The sequence below is a fragment of the Berghia stephanieae genome, chromosome 2 (assembly GCF_034508935.2).
Source record: "Berghia stephanieae isolate SIO BIC M18660-M18661 chromosome 2, UCSD_Bste_1.3, whole genome shotgun sequence".
Taxonomy (NCBI): Eukaryota; Metazoa; Mollusca; class Gastropoda; order Nudibranchia; family Aeolidiidae; genus Berghia; species Berghia stephanieae.
This window is the reverse complement of record NC_088361.1, coordinates 2,534,310-2,544,386: the sequence shown is the minus strand read 5'-3', so window position 1 is coordinate 2,544,386 and position 10,077 is coordinate 2,534,310. Positions and strand designations below refer to the sequence as shown.

The following is a 10,077-nucleotide window of genomic DNA, read 5'->3' as shown; positions in this document are numbered from 1 at the left end:
GTCAATAAAAAAATTGATACGGCGCACAACTCTACTGAAAGATTTGAAAATTAGAAATGTATTTTTTACAGATAGATAAACAGATAACTTGATTTCCTTTTATAATTTAAAGTCAGTTTGAGAGTTCGTTGAGTCAAACAGATATCATAAAATATGTACCAACGACGACACTTGACTCCCAAAATCAACTAATTTTGACACTGTAAAAAGTTGTCGATTTGCGTCATCTATTTATGACATCAAGTATTATTATTACTTCCGTTGTGTTGTTGATTTAGCGGTGATCAGTGTTGTTATGTATGTTCTAATTGCGTGTATGTTTGTGTGTGTGTGTGTGTGTGTGTGTGTGCGTGTGTGTGTTTGTGTTTGTGTGTGTGTGTTGTGTGTGGTGTATACATGTATGTGTGGGTGTTGGCATTTTTCAGCAAATCGTGGCATTCATAGTGATATTATTCACTTGATCACATGAAGGTATTTCAGTCGCCATTTTGATTCTTTTTTTACTATTAGGGTTAGCTCGAGATCGAGGATATTTCTTTTTCTATTAAGGTTAGTCATAAGTCTTAGTAAAGGTGCAAGGAAGTTTGTTTTTCCATAAGTTAAGTAAAGGGGAGACATTCCAAAAACTCCTACATCCCCAGTATTCTTTAAATTTGTATTTTCACCGTTGATATTTTGTCAGGCATTGATTATTCAATTTGTCATTATATCTAGAAGTATTTAAAAAAAACTATAGAACAAACCTTGATAGATTTGTGGAAGTTTAAAATTTCTTAATTTGACCATTGTTTTGATTTTCAGCCGCCATTTTGATTTGTTAAAAATTGAAAGGTAGTGCAAAGCAGTCCGAGATTTGTTTTTTTTTCTTTCTTCTATTAGGGTTAGCTCGAGAGGTTAGTCATAAGTCTTATTAAAGGTGCTAGGAAGTTTGTTTTTCCATAAGTTAAGTAAAGGGGAGACATTCCGAAAGCTCCTACATCCCCAGTATTCTTTAAATTTGTATTTCCACCTTTGATCTTTTGTCAGGCGTTTATTTATCCAATTTGTCATGATTTTTTCTATTAGGGTTAGCTCGAGATCGGATGATTTTTTTTCCTATTAGGCTTAGTCATAAGTATTATTAAAGTGCTAGGGTGTTTGTTTTTCCTATTGGGGTTAATTAAAGGTACTAGGTTTAATTTTTTCTTGGGGTTAGTTGAGGGAATATAATATATTATTGGGCCACACAGATAAATCAACCGAAGATATACCAAATTACACAGACAACGTTGTTTACCAATCTGCCCTTATTAAATGATGGTGAGTACAGTATCGAATGAAAATAGTTCTTTCCCCGCGAAATTGCGGGCTTTTTACTAGTTGTTATATAATTGAATACTTGTCCTTCATTGATTTCTGCGTAATCAGCAATGTAATAAGTGATGAGGGTATCCGTTTCTCCAGTGGGACAAGGATAATGGCCTCACACACACACACCCAGTTTGCTTCCGACCACGTCATGCTTCCGACCATTAATTTATCAAATAGATCATAACGTGACATGGACATTCTACTCTCAATGTCACTCGAAACTACCCGGGTGTCCTTGACCATCAAGTTAGAAGTAGGAAGAAAGGGGGTGGGGGTGGTTTTAATTTGACCCGCTTCGTGCCGGTTATTATTCAGTAAAATGGTGAGTTGTCGTTTCGAAACAGGAAACATGAAAGTATTATTATTGATTGACTAAAAAAAAGGATGTCCTTTGTTGCTCAGTGTATTAAAAAGTCGAATAGAAATCAAATTTATAGGGGGTAATCCAAATATTGACACTTACCAAACCTGATAACAATCATCATCGTGATCTTCTTCGTCTTCTTCTTCTTCTTCTTCTTCTTCTTCTTCTTCTTCTTCTTCTTCTTCTTCTTCTTCTTCTTCTTCTTCTTCTTCTTCTTCTTCTTCTTCTTCTTCTTCTTCTTCTTCTTCTTCTTTTTCTTCTTCTTCTTCTCTTCTTTAACCGAAAGCAAACAAACAACCTTGGCGTTCTCCAGGTTTGACTTCAAAACTTTCTGATTACTCTCCACCGTGTAAGACTCCGTAATATGCCATTCCCTCGTAAATGTTTTGTATTAGTAAAAATATTTTAGTGGGGATACCATAGCGGCTTATAAGTTTTCACAGGATATTTCGATCAAGGCAGCCAGTGGAATAAAAAATCATTTTACGACATAACATCCATTTTTAATAACCAAACTCGATACTCGATTTTTAAAAAATCAAGCTTGTTGCTGTGTAATCCCTATTAAATAATCTATGCGAGTATATGGGAAATGTTGCAAATGAGACCAAGATTATTTTATCGAATTTAGACGTAAAGCGGCTTTCCGTTGACTAATTTAAAAAATGAGGGATTACACAAGATTTTTTCAAGATCCAGTTATATATATAAATATATATATATATATATATATATATATATATATATATATATATATATATATATATATAGAGAGAGAGAGAGAGAGAGAGAGAGAGAGAGACAGAGAGAAAGGGTTCTGCAAATCTTGTTTAATCCCTCAATGTAAAATGTTATTATACATTTGTATGTTGGTCTTTTGATATATATATATATATATATATATAATATATATATATATATATATAAATATATATATTATATATATATAAATATATATATATGTGTGTGTGTATGTGGCTGTGTGATATAGTGGTATGACACTCGTCTTAATGGACAAAACAAACCAAAGCCGAGTCAGAAATGGCAATGATTTACCAAGCTGCCATTTTTCAACAATGTGGAAAGTACAGTGACCCTTGCTCGGGTTGATATTGATATGATAAATTTGACTTGGTTCTCCAAACCAGAGATCAAATTATTAATGCCATAATTGGTCATTTTGTTACCAAAACGGTATTTCAAGCTTCTACCTAAGGGTGTTTATTATGGTCATGTGTAGTTTGGGACCACTGTTTTTTAGAAAAGATAATCGAATATGAATAAGTCAACTAACACCTCAAAAAGAAGCAATAAATAAAATATTTTTAAAGAACTCAAATATTTACAAGGAACTGCATTAAGTTGATAACTTATTTGGTTTCAATACAGCATTTGGTTATACTAAAAAGTCATCGGTCCAAGAAGCTATATAAAAGAAATGTATACAAATTGTAAATGTTCTTATCATAGTGCTAGAAAAGGACTGTCAGTCTTAATCCCATGTTACAAGACATCACTTCAGGTCAAGAATTTGTCTACTTTGATTTGCTATTTTATTCGATCAAAAATATTTTTTTTCAATTAAAAATAATAGGCTAGTCTATATTCATTCTCTTCAGAATACATTTCATCCAGTTTTCATGTGATTGTATGTTGGAAACTCAACGCTGAAAATTGAATATATACAATCAAAGTTATGAAAATTGGGTTACATTTATTTTGATGGGAAAGAAGATAGACGAACCTCAAATACAGAAATAAAAAAAAGCAACATGTCTTCAGCGCTTACATAATCAATTAACTTGCCAAAGATTAATGCATGAAGAACAATTGAGTCTTGTTGTTAAAACAAGGTCTATGTTAAGCTCATCGAGACTGAGCTCGATAAAACCTCTGCACATAGTCTCAGGGTGGCAGGTGAATTACTTGAGATATTGCTCTAGCAAATCAAATATAATTAAATATTTAGGCCTCACGCAGGAATTTAAGAAATATTGAAATTTGTAGCATAGACTAGCTAAGATCCCATTCCGTATTGCCCCGTTTGACTCAATGCCTCACAGTCCTATGTGTGACCCACCCAGTCAATCTGCATTATGTAGGAATGGCCATACGAAGAAAAAAAAAAGAGTTTAAAATGATCTTAATTTGGAAAATTTGGCTTTTCAAAATTTAATAAAGAAAACCTACAGATCTTAATGAAACCACTTATTCTAACTCATATTCTAAAATCGTAAGGTTCAACTTGTCATACGACCGTTTAGAAGCGATTGGTCTCATAATTTATCAGATGCACTCATTAACGTATAATGGTGTTTACAAAAAAGGTCGCCAAACACCGTAACAATCTGCCCCTATTTGTCGCCTTTTATCCTAATATCTGTAACATTCCCTGGTGGTGTGGACTAGTTGGGGGGGGGGGGGGGGGGGGGGGGGGAATTACAGAGGTAAAGTGTTACTAAATTTTATATTGTACCAGGTATTGGTTTCCTATAGATTTTATATGTCAGATGATAGGAATAAAGCAATTTACCACCAATTCATTAAAAAGATAATCTAATCGAGCCGAGTTATAAAGAGCTGTAAAGTAGAAATTGTAACCTTTTTTAAAACAAACCCAGGCTTGCAAGAATAAAAATATAACAATAGCAAACGTGCGAACTGCCATAATAGCATTGTGGTAGAACTTTAGCCAGTATAATATTATAATACCTGTTCGATTTGTTGGCCATAGTTTATAGGATGGAATCAAATTTGTGAAGGCTTGAATATTATAATATGATATTATATCATATGGTCCTCTACATTCAATGGCATTATATAGATAGGAGTAAACTCGGCGCTGAAAATTGAATACACAATCAAAGTTATCAAAATTGGGTTAAATTTATTTTGATGGGAAAGAATATGGCCTATCTAGCCTATTTTGTTAATGGAAAAGAACATCATATTTTTGATCATTTTCGCTGCACGTTCATTTTCCAGCGCCCGCCTCATCCTGATGTAGAATGCCGGATAGATCGAATCGGTTTCTACCCACGTGTACATATTTGCAGGATTGATAACCTAAAGTAATTATGGTCTTGGTTTAACATAGTTGTAATTGACAATAGTTTGCGTTCGTTTGATAGTATTCCTGTATGTTACAACAACGAGCCCATAGCAATTTGGGTTATCAAACCTGAAAATAAGTACACGTCGGTTTCCAAGAATGCATGTTGATGAAATAAAACAACTATCAATCCTTTTAATGTGATAAACGTACTTTTATTTCATTGTTTCAACATTTTAAATGCCTTACGATTCAGCATAATATTAAACACGAATACAACACCTTTTTTTTAAATCTTGGAGTCTATTCTCAGCTGCTCTTCACTCTTCGTGAAAACAGGACACATTCTTGTCATTCACAACCAATAATCTCACTTGTTCGCACTCTCACTACAAGTATAATAATTCTGAAAAGTAAGATGAGACTGCCATTGCTCAACATTGTTTTGTTTCAAGGTAATCATCTCACCGACCCGTCATCTCGTGTTATGACATGGTTAGAGGAGTTCTTATATTATCGCTTTTGATAACAAATTCTTTTTACAAGTTACACTCTGACATTCCTTCAGCAAACTAATTCCATCTTTTAAATAATAGGAGTAGTTTTCATTCAAACTTGTGCTTAATTTAGGGTACGCGTGTTTGTATATAATATTTGTGTTTGTCTCTCTCTCTCTCTCTCTCTCTCTCTCTCTCTCTCTCTCTCTCTCTCTCTCTCTCTCTCTCTCTCTCTCTCTCTCTCTCTCTCTCTGTGAGAGTGTGTGTGTTTGTGCATCTATTTCTGTTTATGTTCTTTTGTATGTGTTTGTAGATAAAGTCGACTGACTGCGGACTCTTACTTCGGTTTTCTCCTATTAAAAATATATAAGACTTGGAAGGTACATATACTTGTAAAGGGTGCTCGATCATTTTTTGGGTAAGAACATTTGATATAAAAGGTGGAAAAAATCCACTTTCATTGTTAGATTATAGATGCTCTTGCATTTCGTCAGTCGAGACATGTATAATGTGGGGTCCACAGCTTTGTGGTTTGTGTATGGTCTTATTAACTAGTTGTTTCGGTGTGTCTGTGGCTAATTTGGATGACGAGTAGTTTTTAATGTGTATTTGTTTATTTACACATTTTAGGACATCTCAGACTCCGCAGCCGCGTTTTAATGCATGTTAGCGATGAGAACACAAGGGACAGACAGATCTATTAAATTGTTTAGTCATAAATAAATGATTTCTGGATGGCCTTACGCCTGGTCCAATGATAAGTGAGATTAACGATGTCAAGTGCCGTGCATACCGTGGATACCAAGGCCCAATGTCTTGTCACAAAAACATTTATTGATGATTTCATTTCTAGTGATCATGTTAACCCACTTATGTACATATCTGATAACCCAACTCATTGTGGTCTCATTCTTGGTTACAAAAAAAAAAAAAAAAAACAACAGTCAAACCAACGCAAAATTGTCTCCAGTACACCATACACGTCATGATTACGTAGCATCAAAATAAAACAATTCAGCAATGAAAACAAAATCAGAATTACAAATTATAAAAGGCAGACCCCCCCCCCCCCCCCAAAAAAAAAAAAGAAAAAAAAAATTAATCCAAAAACAAATCAAAACAAAACAAAAAACAACCAAACAACAACCCCCCCCCCCAACAAAAAACAATCAACAAACTCACAACAAATCAAAAACAAAAAGAACACCCCCCCCCCCCCCCCCCCCCATCTACCACCACCCACCTCCCGCACAGCACAACAAATGTAATCATTACCCCTTTCCGCTCCCCCCCCCCCCCCCCCCCCCCACCTCCCTCCCCACAAGAAAAACAACGAAATGAAAAAGATCGATTACACCAAGGCCATTTCAAGACTTATTTATACACCAGGTGCATATTTACAGGTCCGATAGATAACGAATATCGCAATGGCTTAATTTAACATTTGATTTAATAGACAATATTTTATCTTAATTAAAAATACGTTCCTAACAACAAGAGGCCATACCAGTTATTGTTATCAGTACACGGAGTTCATAGAGATTTTAAAAATATAATCATTTATTTCCATGTCATCAAATTGGTGTTAATGACATTCATAACCAAAAACATATATATATACACAACAAACCAATAACATTTCAGTTACGCTTAATTAGTTTCGAGATCAATACGAAGTTACAGAATCATATTGGCACAGCGGAAGTTGAAGCCCGTAACATTTCTTTTTTTTTTTTTCTCATTTTTAATATTTTAATCATAATTTTGTTGATGCGACAATGATTGTAGTTGATCAATTATTACAAAATTGACCATCATGAGATATCAATCCGAACTCAGCATGAAAATTAACTCTTTAATGGCGGTGCTGACTCTTATTTAAAACAACGAATTATTCTTACCATCATATGATTATTGATGCTGTGCGTTAAGAGATTTTACTCACAACATCTGCCAGCCGTATATAATGTACCAACTCACAAACTATGTGTAACCTTAAACGTTTATAGTCTGATTGATACACTTTAGTAAGAACTACTCATAAAAATAGCTTGCTAAAAACAATAATAAAGAGATGAATGGCGTCAGTTTCGTTCTATCTATAACAGGAGGAGTTCACCGAACTCGTTAACTGATCGCCTTTCACTTCCCTGAAAATAACGTCACAATACAATGCGACGACCACCAGAAGAAAATGAAAAGTGCTCAAAGTAACAAATGATCCCATTGGTTGAACTGTTGAATACAACTCACTGTTTACTTTCTTTTTGTGACGTTATTTTTTGCTCTGTGTCAGCCTATGATGAAACCAAGATAGGAATAAAAGGCCATCAAAATCCAGCATCGATGTACTTCTATCTACCCAACCAGCAATACATAGTATATGACCAATACGCTTCAACAGTCGTAACGTCACTTCCCTCGTAATGACGCATGGTAACTTAGTAACTGGCTCTAAACTATCGGGAACAATGGCGCACGCCCTTATGAAATATTTCTCCACAAGCATAAAAGCGAATCCAGAGGGGAAAAAACATAAATCTGATCATGTTTTGACTTTTACACATTCTGATCACAAGACATATGAAAAGTTCTAGCCAGCATGAAGAATAAAAAGTACCGATTTTCTTTGTTTAGAACCACTATGGCCGCCATTGCTGGGCGACGTGACATCAGACTATTGAATCCAATTACTCACGAACAGACCAAATCTGATCAGTCCAATCTATTGGGAAAATAGCACGGCAAGTTACGTCAGCCATACGTCACATTTTAACTTGAATCATTTAATTTAATTTCATGCTAAAATGTGGTAGAAGCTTGATATTAGAAGTTAGATACTCGAAATTCCACTGCTTCATTTTTATATCATCAGTGTGCAACTGATTATTTTTTAAAAAGCATTCAACATTCATCTATGCCCGAGGCATTGCCTTGACCCGGAATGGGCAAGGACGCAAAAGTGATTTATTGGTCTAGGAAATAATTTTCGAATCAACTACTGTAAATTGATAGGATAATTGCTAAGTTTAGTAACTAATTTAATGTCCACATTTTGTTTATTAAACACGTCTCATGCGACAGCCTGATCAGCTCATTACGTATACAGATATGCCCACATGGAGCGAGTTGCTATTTGCACGAGATAGACCCATTTTTCAATTACAGAAATTTCATGAGAAGGAAAATTTCCACCCGACTAAATGTTTACAGAAAAGACCTATTACATTATTTGATAATAAATGTCCTTGTTATCGACTCTTTCAGTGAAGAGTAAGTGAAAATCAAATACAAACTATAGATAGAATGCGCTCGGCCAAGGAGTTCACAACATTGCCATCCGGAAGTATAACGGACCAACACACAAACTATGTGTAACCATGAACTTTTATAGTCTGGTTAATACAGTTTAGTGAGAACAACTCACAAACGCGGATGGCAAAAACAATAACAAAGGCGGAATGACGTCATCGGCATACTATCTATATATCCCTTTGGATTTTTAAAACCAAAAGTTAAGCTGTCACTGAACGTTAAAGATTAATTTTACATTTTAAAAGTTTAGACTCCTCCCCCTACGAAGTCCCCGCAGAATGGTTATTTAATTTATAAATGGTTTTTAAAAATATTTGAAACCGAAACGTTCACAGCTGCTGTTATTATACATTTTTGTTTGTTAATTCATCTCAAGGCCTACGTTTTCATGTATTTTAGTATTTCCTTGTACTGAGATATACATGATATTTATTGCCATTATGTATTTACCCAGGTTTCACTTATTTTTACCAATTGTGATTTGTTTTTAAAGGCTGTAATTTTGAAAAAAAATAATTCTGTTTTGACCTTGGAATTAAAAAAAAAAATAAATAAGAAAACACGTAAGAATGCTTTCTTTAAAAAGAAAAATCAGGAGTTGTGGTGGTCTTTTATCTTTGCCCCAAAATATTGTCCTTTACACTAAATTAATGATTCTATTACAATTAAGATGAGGGGAAAGTAATAGAAATAATAGTATAGGTCTTGTTCATCGAGGGGTAGGGGCCGGCATCTGCACTTCTTGCGCGGCTATGTGGTCTTGCGGTATGACACTCGCTTTTGGATCGGAAGGTCCTGGGTTCGAGCCTCGCTCGGCGCATAGTTGAGTCCTTGGAAACGACTCTTTGCTCACTTGCTCTCACCGTACTCGGGTGTAAAATGAGTACCTGGCCGTCAACAGCGTTGTCTCTGTCGGAAAAAATTGTAATATCGCCTAACAGGCGACATGTCTCGTTCTACTTGTTACGTGTTGCTGTTGGTCAGGGACCCTTTGAAAAGCGCTTTGAGCACATTTATTGGATATTGCGCAATATAAATGCTCTAGTTTTTTTTTTCTTCAAATAAATCGACTGAGTCGGTCTGACTGAGTATTAGTATTAATGTCAATGTGCATTTCCATGTTATCAAATCTGCTTAATAAAACTTGTTAAATTAGAATTTTAAACATTCCAGTCTGGCGCCGTCTTTAGTATACTGACCGTATTAAATAATCAGAACATCCAGGCATCCGATTTAATGGCCATTTGTAGCAAACGAAACTTTAAAGTTTCCTCCCGAACACTGACAATACGCCTTTTTTACATTTCGGAAGAAAAACTATTTTCCATATTATATCGATCGATTAAAGTGGCTCAAATTTGTCAAACATTCTTAAACCCGAGCCATCCTGAGACTTCGAATCCTAAGTTTAACCAGTTAACTGCTGCACTCGCGAGATCCCAGATTTGAGAGTTTTTTTTTTTTTTCGAAATAAGGGTCATTTAAATCGATCGATCTTT

The 10,077-nt window shown here is 34.9% G+C and overlaps 1 protein-coding gene across 1 annotated transcript in view; it reads left to right on the top strand.

The window, feature by feature from the left end:
- The window catches only part of LOC144964162 (focadhesin-like), a 377,317-nt gene that overhangs the window by 45,436 nt on the left and 321,804 nt on the right, over positions 1 to 10,077 (top strand). The gene's annotated exons all lie outside the window — the stretch shown is intronic.